Source organism: Dendrobates tinctorius, unplaced genomic scaffold (genome assembly GCF_039654945.1).
Source record: "Dendrobates tinctorius isolate UK_male_01 unplaced genomic scaffold, ASM3965494v1 ptg000107l, whole genome shotgun sequence".
NCBI classification, from domain to species: domain Eukaryota; kingdom Metazoa; phylum Chordata; class Amphibia; order Anura; family Dendrobatidae; genus Dendrobates; species Dendrobates tinctorius.
In genome coordinates this window covers 36,142,236-36,154,062 of record NW_027361775.1, presented here as the reverse complement: position 1 = coordinate 36,154,062, position 11,827 = coordinate 36,142,236, and the positions used below count along the sequence as shown (strand labels likewise).

General features: G+C 45.9%; 2 protein-coding genes across 3 annotated transcripts in view; one reads left to right on the top strand and one right to left on the bottom strand.

The window, feature by feature from the left end:
• The window catches only part of LOC141100710 (uncharacterized), a 503,724-nt gene that overhangs the window by 12,408 nt on the left and 479,489 nt on the right, over positions 1 to 11,827 (top strand). The gene's annotated exons all lie outside the window — the stretch shown is intronic.
• Positions 1 to 11,827, bottom strand: part of LOC141100711 (uncharacterized) — a 162,809-nt gene that overhangs the window by 68,416 nt on the left and 82,566 nt on the right. The gene's annotated exons all lie outside the window — the stretch shown is intronic.

Genomic DNA, 11,827 nt, shown 5'->3' with positions numbered 1-11,827 from the left:
CTTATTAACCTGAGATGTATGGATATGTCCCTGTGATTTTGCGCGCACATGGGCTGTGCGTGTGAGATTGCCAACTGGTGTCAGCTGATTCTGACAGCTGACACCTAATACTCAGTGCCAGGAGCAGTCCTGCACCACTCCTGGCACTTTAACCCCTTTGCCCCAAACCATGTTTTCAACTTCCTGACTAGGCCAATTTTTACAATTCTGACCACTGTCATTTTATGAGGTCATAACTCTAGAAAACGCTTCAATGAATCCCACTGATTCTGAAAATATTTTCTCGTGACATATTGTACTTCATGATAGTGGTAAAATTTCTTTGATTTCACTTTCTATTTGTGAAAAAAATGGAAATTTGGTGAAAATGTTGCATTTTTCAAACTTTTATTTTTATGCCTTTAAATCAGAACATCAAATCCCACAAAATTGTTAAATAACATTTCCCACATGTCTTCTTTACATCAGCACAATTATTGATTTTTTTATGAGGAAGTTATAAGGAATAAAAGTTGACTAGTGATTTCTCATTTTTACAACAAAATTTGCAAAACCATTTTTTAGGGACCACCTCACATTTGAAGTGACTTTGAGGGGCCTAAATGACAGAAAATACCCAAAAGTGGCATCATTCTAATAACTGCACCCCTCAAGGTACTCAAAAACACATTCAAGAAGTTTATTAACCCTTCAGGTGCTTCATAGGAATTTTTGGAATATTGCAGGAAAAAAATAAACATTTTCTTTTCTTTCACAAAACTGTTCTTTTAGACCTCTTTTTTTACGTTTGCAAGATTAACAGTAGAAAATGGACCATAAAATTTGTTGTACAATTACTACTGAGCATTCTGACTCCCCATATGTTGGGGAATCTACTGTTTAGACACACAGCAGGGCTTGGAAGGAAAGGAGCGCCATTTGACTTTTTGAATGTAAAATTTGCTAGAATAATTAGAGGATGCCATGTTGTGTTTGGAGAGCCCCTAATGTGCTTAAACAGTGGAAACACCCCCACAAGTGACACCATTTTGTTAACTAGAGCCCTTAGGGAATTTATCTACTGTAGATGTGTATTGAGCACCTTAAACCCCCAGGTGCTTCACAGAAGTTTATAACATTAATCTTTGAAAATAAAAAAATCACATATTTCCCAGAAAAATCATTTTTAGTTCCACATTTTGCATTTTCATAAGGGTAACAGGAGAAATTGCTCCATTAAATTTGTTTTGCAATTTCTCCTGAGTGCAAAAATACCCAATATACAGTTGTGGCCAAAAGTATTGACACCCCTGCAATTTTGTCAGATAATACTCAGTTTCTTCCTGAAAATGATTGCAAACACAAATTCTTTGGTATTATCTTCATTTAATTTGTCTTAAACGAAAAAAAAAAAACTAAAGAGAATGAAGCAAAAAGCAAAACATTGATCATTTCACACAAAACTCCAAAAATGGGCCATACAAAAGTATTGGCACCCTTAGCCTAATACTTGGTTGCACAACCTTTAGCCAAAACAACTGCTACCAACCGCTTCCGGTAACCATCAATGAGTTTCTTACAATGCTCTGCTGGAATTTTAGACCATTCTTCTTTGGCAAACTGCTCCAGGTCCCTGATATTAGAAGGATGCCTTCTCCAAACTGCCATTTTTAGATCTCTCCACAGGTGTTCTATGGGATTCAGGTCTGGACTCATTGCTGGCCACCTTAGAAGTCTCCAGTGCTTTCTCTCAAACCATTTTCTAGTGCTTTTTGAAGTGTGTTTTGGGTCATTGCCCTGCTGGAAGACCCATGAACTCTGAGGGAGACCCAGCTTTCTCACACTGGGCCCTACATTATGCTGCAAAATTTGTTGGTAGTCTTCAGACTTCATAATGCCATGCACACGGTCAAGCAGTCCAATGCCAGCGGCAGCAAAGCAACCCCAAAACATCAGGGAACCTCCACCATGTTTGACTGTAGGGACCGGGTTTCTTTCTTTGAATGCCTCTTTTTTCTCCTGTAAACTCTATGTTGATGCCTTTGCCCAAAAAGCTCTACTCTTGTCTCATCTGACCAGAGAACATTCTTACAAAATGTTTTAAGCTTTTTCAGGTAAGTTTTGGCACACTCCAGCCTGGCTTTTTTATGTCTTGGGGTAAGAAGTGGGGTCTTCCTGGGTCTCCTACCATACAGTACCTTTTCATTCAGACGCCGACGGATAGTATGGGTTGACACTGTTGTACCCTCGGACTGCAGGGCAGCTTGAACATGTTTGGATGTTAGTCGAGGTTAGTCGCACAATCTTGCGTTGAAATATCTTGTCAATTTTTCTTTTCCATCCACATCTAGGGAGGTTAGCCACAGTGCCATGGGCTTTAAACTTCTTGATGACACTGCGCACGGTAGACACAGGAACATTCAGGTCTTTGGAGATGGACTTGTAGCCTTGAGATTGCTCATGCTTCCTCACAATTTGGTTTCTCAAGTCCTCAGACAGTTGATTGGTCTTCTTTCTTTTCTCCATGCTCAATGTGGTACATACAAGGACACAGGACAGAGGTTGAATCAACTTTAATCCATGTCAACTGGCTGCAAGTGTGATTTAGTTATTGCCAACACCTGTTAGGTGCCACAGGTAAGTTACAGGTGCTGTTAATTACACAAATTTGAGAAGCATCACATGATTTTTCGAGCAGTGCCAATACTTTTGTCCACCCTCTTTTTTATGTTTGGTGTGGAATTGTATCCAATTTGACTTTAGGACAATTCTTTTTGTGTTTTTTCATTTAAGACAAATTAAATGAAGATAATAATATCAAAGAATTTGTGTTTGAAATCATTTTCAGGAAGAAACTGAGTATTATCTGACAAAATTGCGGGGGTGTCAATACTTTTAGCCACAACTGTATGGAGGAAAACAACTGTTTGGGCGCACGGCATGGTTGGAAAGGAAGGAGCGCCATTTGACTTTTTGACTTCGTTTATTGAAAATATACAGTTAGGTCCATATATATTTGGACAGAGACAACATTTTTCTAATTTTGGTTCTAGACATTACCACAATGAATTTTAAACAAAACAATTCAGATGCAGTTGAAGTTCATACATTCATCTTTCATTTGAGGGTATCCACATTAAAATTGGATGAAAAGTTTAGGCGTTTCAGCTCCTTAACATGTGCCACCCAGTTTTTAAAGGGACCAAAAAGTAATTGGACAATTGACTCCAAGGCTATTTCATGGACAGGTGTGGGCAATCCCTTCGTTATGTCATTCTCAATTAAGCAGATAAAAGGCCTGGAGTCGATTTGAGGTGTGGTGCTTGCATTTGGAAGGTTTTGCTGTGAAGCAAACATGCGGTCAAAGGAGCTCTCCATGCAGGTGAAACAAGTCATCCTTAAGCTGCAAAAACAGAAAAAACCCATCCGAGAAATTGCTACAACATTAGGAGTGGCAAAATCTACAGTTTGGTGCATCCTGAGAAGGAAAGAAAGCACTGGTGAACTCATCAATGTAAAAAGACCTGGGTGCCCACGGAAGACAACAGTGGTAGATGATCACAGAATAGTCTCCATGGTAAAGAGAAACCCCTTCACAACAGCCAACCAAGTGAACAACACTCTCCAGGAGGTAGGCGTATCAATATCCAAATCTACCATAAAGAGAAGACTGCATGAAAGTAAATACAGAGGGTTCACTGCACGGTGCCAGCCACTCATACAGTAAGCATCAAGAATAAAAAGGCTAGACTGGACTTTGCTAAAAAAATCTAAAAAAGCCAGCACAGTTCTGGAAGAACATTCTTTGGACAGATGAAACCAAGATCAACCTCTACCAGAATGATGGAAAGAGAAAAGTATGGTGAAGGTGTGGTACAGCTCATGATCCAAAGCATACCACATCATCTGTAAAACACGGCGGAGGCAGTGTGATGGCTTGGGCATGCATGGCTGCCAGTGGCACTGGGTCACTTCCGTTTATTGATGATGTGACACAGGACAGAATCAGCCGAATAAATTCTGAGGTATTCAGAGTGTAATGAATGGAAGCGGAGGCAGAGATGGTGAAGTTCACATTCGTTTTTATTTTTTAAGTGGAACCTTGGGACCACGGTCCGGGGGGGGGGCTCCGAAGGGGGCATGACTAGTGAGCTCCGGGTACCCATAGTAACGCCCCTCAGACAAGGCCAGAATGGAATACGCGGAGGACACAGGTACTACCTCCAGTTAGACCCCGAACACGTGGCAGCTGTCCCAGCGGGACCAAAAGGGATAACAGTAGTTACAGCAAAGTCCGTAATGAGCTGGGTCCTGGATCCGGATAGATGGTAAGGAGTTGGTTGCAGTGACCTTCACATAGTCCTCAGATATGGATAGCTGTTTAGCGGAACGGGATGACTTAGGCCCAGATGGTTGCAGATATAACCAGGAAGCACAGGATACTGATATGCTGTGGAGACAAAGCATTAGACAATGCACAGAGACTGCAGATGCAGCGCAGACAGGTTAGCATGAGAACCAGATGTAGCAATGATAGTTACTTGTTGCTCCAGCACTCTCCCTATGGAGGAGAGGCCAGAAATAGCAGCCAGTGCGTTGCCATTGGTTAATTGCACTTTTTGAATAATGCATGCCGCCTCTTTAAGAAGGCAAGAGAGCGGGCAGGCGTGCCCTAATAGCCTTAGCTACAGATCTCCTCATAGGACGCCAGGAGGAGGAAGCAGGAGGGAGGCCAGAATGCTGAGCAGCAGTATGAGATCCAGATTAGGCCGGCTGCTGCCTAAGGGCAGCATGTGAGGCTCGAGGTGAGTGCCCAGAATGGAGAGCAGTGGCAGGCCTGGACGCAGTGCCAGGACGAGGACCAGGTGTAACAGTGGCAGACCTGGGCTCCGCACCAGGACAGGGACCGGGTGTAACAGTATCCCCCTCTTTACACCCCCTCTTCTTCAAGCCTGCGTAGAACCGTTTAAGGAGAAGAGGAGCCTGGATGTTTTCCCTAGGCTCCCAAGATCTCTCCTCAGGACCAAAACCCTTCCAGTCCACCAGGTAGTAGGTCTTACCCCTTACTTTTTTAAAGCCAGAATATGTTTTACCTCAAAAACATCATCCTCCGAGACAGGGTCAGGAGTGGTACCCGGATCCTTAAAGAAGGGGCTCAAAACTACTGGTTTGAGGAGAGAAACATGAAAGGAGTTAGGCACACATAGGGAAGTAGGCAACTTCAGCTTGTACGAGACTGGATTGATCTGTCTCAAGATCTCAAATGGTCCGATGAACCGGGGACCCAATTTGTAGGATGGCATCTTTAAACGGATGTACTGAGAAGAGAGCCATACCTTGTATCTGGGGCGAAAGATAGGCGCATCCAAACGTCTCTTTTCCGCATGCCTTTTCATATGCTGGGAGGCTTTCTCCAGAGCAGTTTTGGTATCCCTCCAGACCTTAGAAAAATCTTCGGAGAAAGTATCAGCAGCCGGAATGCCAGATGATCCGGATATGGAAAGAGGTATTCCGGGTTGCAATCCGAAGACAATCTGAAAGGAGACTTTCCAGAAGATTCACTTACTTGATTGTTGTAAGAAAATTCGGCCCAGGACAGTAAGTCTACCCAGTCGTCATGATGGGCGTTGACAAAGTGATGCAGGAATCCAGCCAGGATTTGATTTGTCCTCTCCACTTGTCTATTGGACTGGGGATGGTATGCTGAGGAAAAATCCAGTTAAATTCTTACCAGCTTACAAACTGCTCTCCAGAATCTTTAGGTGATCTGGACTCCTCTGTCGGACACGATGTGGAGAGGGAAACCATGGAGACGAAAGATGTGTCGGATGATCAGATCTGCCAACTCAAGAGCAGTTGGAAGACCGGGTAGCGGAATGAAGTGAGCCATTTTAGAGAAGCGATCCACCACTACCCACACCACAGAACAGCCAGATGAGATCGGAAGATCTGTGATGTAGTCCATCGCGATGTGCTGCCAGGGAGCGGACGGAATTGGAAGAGGCTGAAGCCTACCTGCAGGTAGGTGCTTAGCCATCTTGTTACGAGCACAGGAAGGACAGGCTGTGACGTAATCCAGAATGTACTTAGCCATGGAAGGTCACCAGTAGTACTGGGAGATGAGTTGCAGAGTCTTTCCCTGACTGGCATGACCAGCCAACTTGGTCGAGTGACCCCCACCGAAGGACACGAGTACGTTCAGAAGCTGACACGAAAGTCTTCCCGGGGGAAGCTGGGCAAGATCAGCAGAAGCAACCGCGATTAACCTTGAGGGTTCAATGATGTGCTGCGGTTCTTCTTCTTGATCAGGAGGTAGAAAGGCTCTGGAAAGTGCGCCTGCTTTGACATTTTTGTTAGCTGGGCGAAAATGAAGAACAAAATTAAAACAAGCAAAAAACAAAGCCCAGCGTGCTTGACTAGGATTCAGCCTTTGCGCAGTTCGGAGGTAAGCAAGGTTTTTGTGATCGGTGTATATGACTACCTGATGAAGAGCTCCTTCTAGAAGATGCCTCCACTCCTGCAGAGCCAATTTGATAGCCAACAATTCCCGATCTCCAACAGAATAATTCCTCTCTGCGGAATAAAAAACCTTGGAAAAAAAAACACAGGAATGCATTCGCCCGGAGGACGATTTCTGGGATAGTACGGCTCCCGCACTTACTGAAGAGGCATCGACCTCAAGAAAAAATTGTTCATTGGAGTTAGGACGATGAAGAAAAGGTGCGACAGCAAAGACCTTTTTGAGTGAAACAAAAGCCTCCTCAGCATCAGGAGGCCAATCCTTGGGATTTGTACCTTTCCGGGTCAGAGCTGAGATGGGCGCCACTCGGGTGGAGAAGTTAGGAATGAATTGCCTGTAGTAGTTGGCGAAGCCCAGAAATCGCTGTATGGCCTTCAGCCCAGACAGACGAGGCCACTTGAGTACAGCCGATAACTTCTCTGGATCCATTTTTAATCCTGTGGAGAAAACAATGTAACAGAGGAAAGGCAAAGAGGATTGTTCAAAGAGGCACTTTTCAAACTTGGCATACAGTCTGTTCTCCCTGAGCCACTGTAAGACTAAGCGTACTTGCCTGCGATGCGAGACCAAGTCAGTAGAAAAAATCAGAATGTCGCCTGGATAGACAACAACAAAGGTGTAAAGCAGATCCCTGAAAATGGCATTGACGAACTCTTGGAAAACAGCGGGTGCATTGCTTAGACCAAACGGCATTACCAGGTACTCATAGTGGCCATCACGGGTGTTGAAGGCTGTTTTCCATTCGTCTCCATCTCTGATTCGGATCAAATTGTAGGCACCTCTGAGATCCAGCTTGGTGAAGATCTTGGCCCCTCAGAGACGGTCAAACAGTTCTGAAATTAGAGGCAAAGGGTACCTGTTTTTTACCGTGATCAGGTTCAGTCCTCGGTAGTCAATACATGGCCGCAAGGATCCGTCCTTTTTCTTCACGATCAAAAAGCCTGCTCCTGCCGGTGATGATTTTTGGATAAACCCTCTGGCCAAGTTCTCCTGGATGTAGTCTGACATAGCCTGAGTCTCTGCCTGGGAAAGAGGGTAAACTCTCCCACGGGGAGGAGGTGTTCCAGGAAGAAGGTCTATTGGACAGTCATACGACCTGTGGGGGGGAGTTTTTCAGCCTCCTTTTTCCCAAAGACATTTGAGAAGGACCAGTAAGCGGATGGTAATCCAGGCAGGGTAGCAGGTTGGACCAGGGGTGAAACTGGTTCAATCCGGGTTAAACGGTCCGAGCAGGAATCTCCCCAACTTAGAATTTCGCCTGTTCTCCAATTAAGGACTGGTTCATGTTTCTGAAACCAAGGCAAACCTAGAAGCAAGGAGTGAGACAAACCAGGGTACACATAAAACGGATTCTTTCAGAATGCATAAGACCTACCCGGAGTTCCACTGGCTCAGTCTGGAACTGGACAGGTTCGGTCAGTGACTGGCCATTGACAGCGGTCACCCACAATGGATTGGGAAGAGCCTGAACTGGTATGTGGTAGCGATCCACAAGCGTCTGCAGGATAAAGCTTCCGGCGGCTCCGGAGTCCAACAGACAGAGTCCAGAAAATTTTATTGCTCCGCAGGTCACGGAGATTGAGATCTGCAACGAAGGAGAGGGACGTTCTCTACCTAGGGTGGCCTCTCCTACCAAGCCTAGGCACAGGAGTTTCTCGACTTCTTTGGACAGGAGCGGATCAGGTGTTCGGAACTACCACAATATAGACAGCTTCCATCTTTGCGACGCGCCTCCTGGCGGCGACTAGCCAGACTTATTCGATCTACCTCCATAGCTTCGGGAGAAGAGGATGAGGTAGCCATCTTGGAAGAATTAGAGTCCAGGTGGTAGGACCTCCTGTCACGCTTAATCTCCATGGAGCGCTCCTGAAAATGCAGGTCAATCCGGGTCGCCAAGGAAATCAGGTCATCCAAGATGGTAGGCCTGTCCCGTCCCGTCAGCTCATCCTTAATTTTTCCAGAAAGGGCCTCCCAGAAGGTAGCCAGCAAGGCCTCATTGCTCCAGGATAACCCAGACGAAAGGGTGCGGAACTGAACAGCATACTGAGGCACCGTGAGGGTTCCTTGGCGTAAGCGAAGCAGGGCAGAAGCGGTCGACGTGGACCAGCCAGGTACATCGAAGGTCCTGCAAAAAGTCTTTAAGAAAGATTGAACATCATTAACCAGCAGGTCTCCTCTCTCCCATAATGGGTTTAGCCAGGCGAGAGCCTCTCCTGCCAGATGTGACATAATGAAGCCCACTTTGGCACGGTCAGAAGCAAACATGTGCCCCAGGATTTCGAAGTGTAGGGTACACTGATTGAGAAAACCCTGACACTGAGTTGGATCACCAAGGAAGCGGGGAGGAGCTGCCATGCGAGTGCCCTTGCTTGTCAAGACAGCAGGTACCTGGGTGTTGCTAGGTGAATCAGGAGCAGCCGGGTTCGGCAAAGAATCCATGCGAGTGGACATGTTACGTAGATAAGACGTGATCTTGTCCTGTTGCTCTTTCAGGCGGGTCACCTCTTGGCACAGCTCCATAGTCGGAGGCCTCTGGGGTCCAGCGGATTCCATGGTCGGATCAATCTGTAACGAATGGAAGTGGAGGCAGAGATGGTGAAGTTCACATTCATTTTTAATTTTTAAGTGGAACCTCCGGACCACCCATAGTACCCATAGTAAAGCCCCTCAGACAGGGCCAGAATGGAATACCCGGAGGACACAGGTGCTACCTCCAGTTAGACCCCAAACACGTGGCAGCTGTCCCAGCGGGACCAAAAGGGATAACATTAGTTACAGCAAAGTCCGTAATGAACTGGGTCCTGGATCCGGATAGATGGTAAAGAGTCGGTTGCAGTGACCTTCACATAGTCCTCAGATATGGATAGCTGTTTAGCGGAACGGGATGAATTAGGCCCAGATGGTTGCAGATATAACCAGGAAGCACAGGATACTGATATGCTGTGGAGACAAAGCATTAGACAATGCACAGAGACTGCAGATGCAGCGCAGACAGGTTAGCATGAGAACCAGATGTAGCAATGATAGTTACTTGTTGCTCCAGCACTCTCCCTATGGAGGAGAGGCCAGAAATAGCAGCCAGTGCGCTGCCATTGGTTAATTGCACTTTTTGAATAATGCATGCCGCCCCTTTAAGAAGGCAAGAGAGCGGGCAGGCGTGCCCTAATAGCCTTAGCTACAGATCTCCTCATAGGACGCCAGGAGGAGGAAGCAGGAGGGAGGCCAGAATGCTGAGCAGCAGTATGAGATCCAGATTAGGCCGGCTGCTGCCTAAGGGCAGCATGTGAGGCTCGAGGTGAGTGCCCAGAATGGTGACCTTCACACAGTCCTCAGATACGGATAGTTGTTTAGTGGAACGGGATGGCTTAGGCCCAGATAGTTGCAAATATAACCAGGAAGCACAGGATACTGATATGCTGTGGAGACAAAGAGCATTAGACAATGCACAGAGACTGCAGATGCAGCGCAGACAGGTTAGCATGAGAACCAGATGTAGGAATGATAGTTACTTGTTGCTCCGGTGCTCTCCCTATGGAGGAGAGGCCAGAAATAGCAGCCAGTGCGCTGCCATTGGTTAATTGCACTTTTTGAATAATGCATGCCGCCCCTTTAAGAAGGCAAGAGAGCTGGCGGGCGGGCGTGCTCTAATAGCCTTAGCTACAGATCTCCTCACAGGACGCCAAGAGGAGGAGGCAGGAGGGAGGCTAGAATGCTGAGCAGCAGCATGAGATCAAAAGGAGGCCGGCTGCTGCCTAAGGGCAGCATGTGAGGCTCGAGGTGAGTGCCCAGAACGGAGAGCAGTGGCAGGCCTGGACGCAGTGCCAGGATGGGGACCAGGTGTAACAGTGGCTGACCTGGGCGCCGCGCCAGGACAGGGACCGGGTGTAACACAGAGACATACTGTGTGCTCAGATCCAGCCAAATGCAACCAAACTGAATGGCCGTCGTTTCATACTACAGATGGACAATGACCCAAAACATAAAGCCAAAGCAACCCAGGAGTTTATTAAAGCAAAGAAGTGGAATATTCTTGAATGGCCAAGTCAGTCACCTGATCTCAAGCCAATTGAGCATGCATTTCACTTGTTAAAGACTAAACTTCAGACAGAAAGGCCCACAAACAAACAGCAACTGAAAACCACCACAGTGAAGGCCTGGCAGAGCATCAAAAAGGAGGAAACACAGCATGAGGTGATGTCCATGAGTTCAAGACTTCAGGCAGTCATTGCCAAGAAAGGGTTTTCAACCAAGTACTAGAAATGAACATTTTATTTACAATTATTTAATCTGTCCAAGTACTTTTGGTCCCTTTAAAAACAGTGTGGCACATGTTAAGGAGTTGAAACTCCTAAACCCTTCATCTAATTTTAATGTGGATACCCTCAAATTAAAGATGAAAGTCTGAACTTCAACTGCATCTGAATTGTTTTGTTTAAAATTCATTGTGGTAATGTCTAGAACCAAAATTAGAAAAATGTTTTCTCTGTCCAAATATATGTGGACCTAACTGTACATAAGAACAAACACACTCCTCATGTCCATAAACAGGAGTAAACTTTGTTATTACACTGATTTACAAAATTAAAAGTGATAATATAAGAATTAGTAGTGTTCATTCCCATGTCTGGTCATTAACCATACAGCAATGTTACACTGTGGTTATATATTTCACATACATCTAACCACATATTATCGTTATCTCAGTATACATTTACTGGATCGCATACCTCAAAACATGGAGATCAGTATCAAATAACTATTTACATAACAATAACTAAAAATTAACATTTCTGCTAGAAAAACCGACGCACCTATAAATGTGGTTTGGGAACACCCCGCAGAGGAGGCTGCTCAGCAGACTTGTCAATCCAGGCACTCCGCTCAGACCAGCTCTATAGGTTTGGTTGCTGCTGCCACCTCTGGTCCAGCTACAGCAACGCATGCTGGTCAGCAGCGAGCTACTCCAGGGACTAAGTCCTCCTTTTGGTCCACTGAGCATGCCCAAAGGATGATCTCTCATTGGAGATCGGAGGTCACATGCTCAGGTCCTTCTCCAGCTCGGATTGTACCATCAGTAACGTCAGGAAGGTCCCGGATGGATGCTGCTATAAAAGAGTTGCATGGCCGTATGGCCATGCGCTAGTATAGACTCTAATGCTCATGTGTGTATGATGATGGATGCATGTATCTGGTGACTGACTCATTTGAAACCCCTACCCTTGGTTGTATGTGTGGTTATAGGGATTCAGAGTTAGAGTCAGCACCACTGGTTGGCTGTCCTCGCGCCACTTTGATCCTGCTACACTGCACACACTAGCATACCACGTC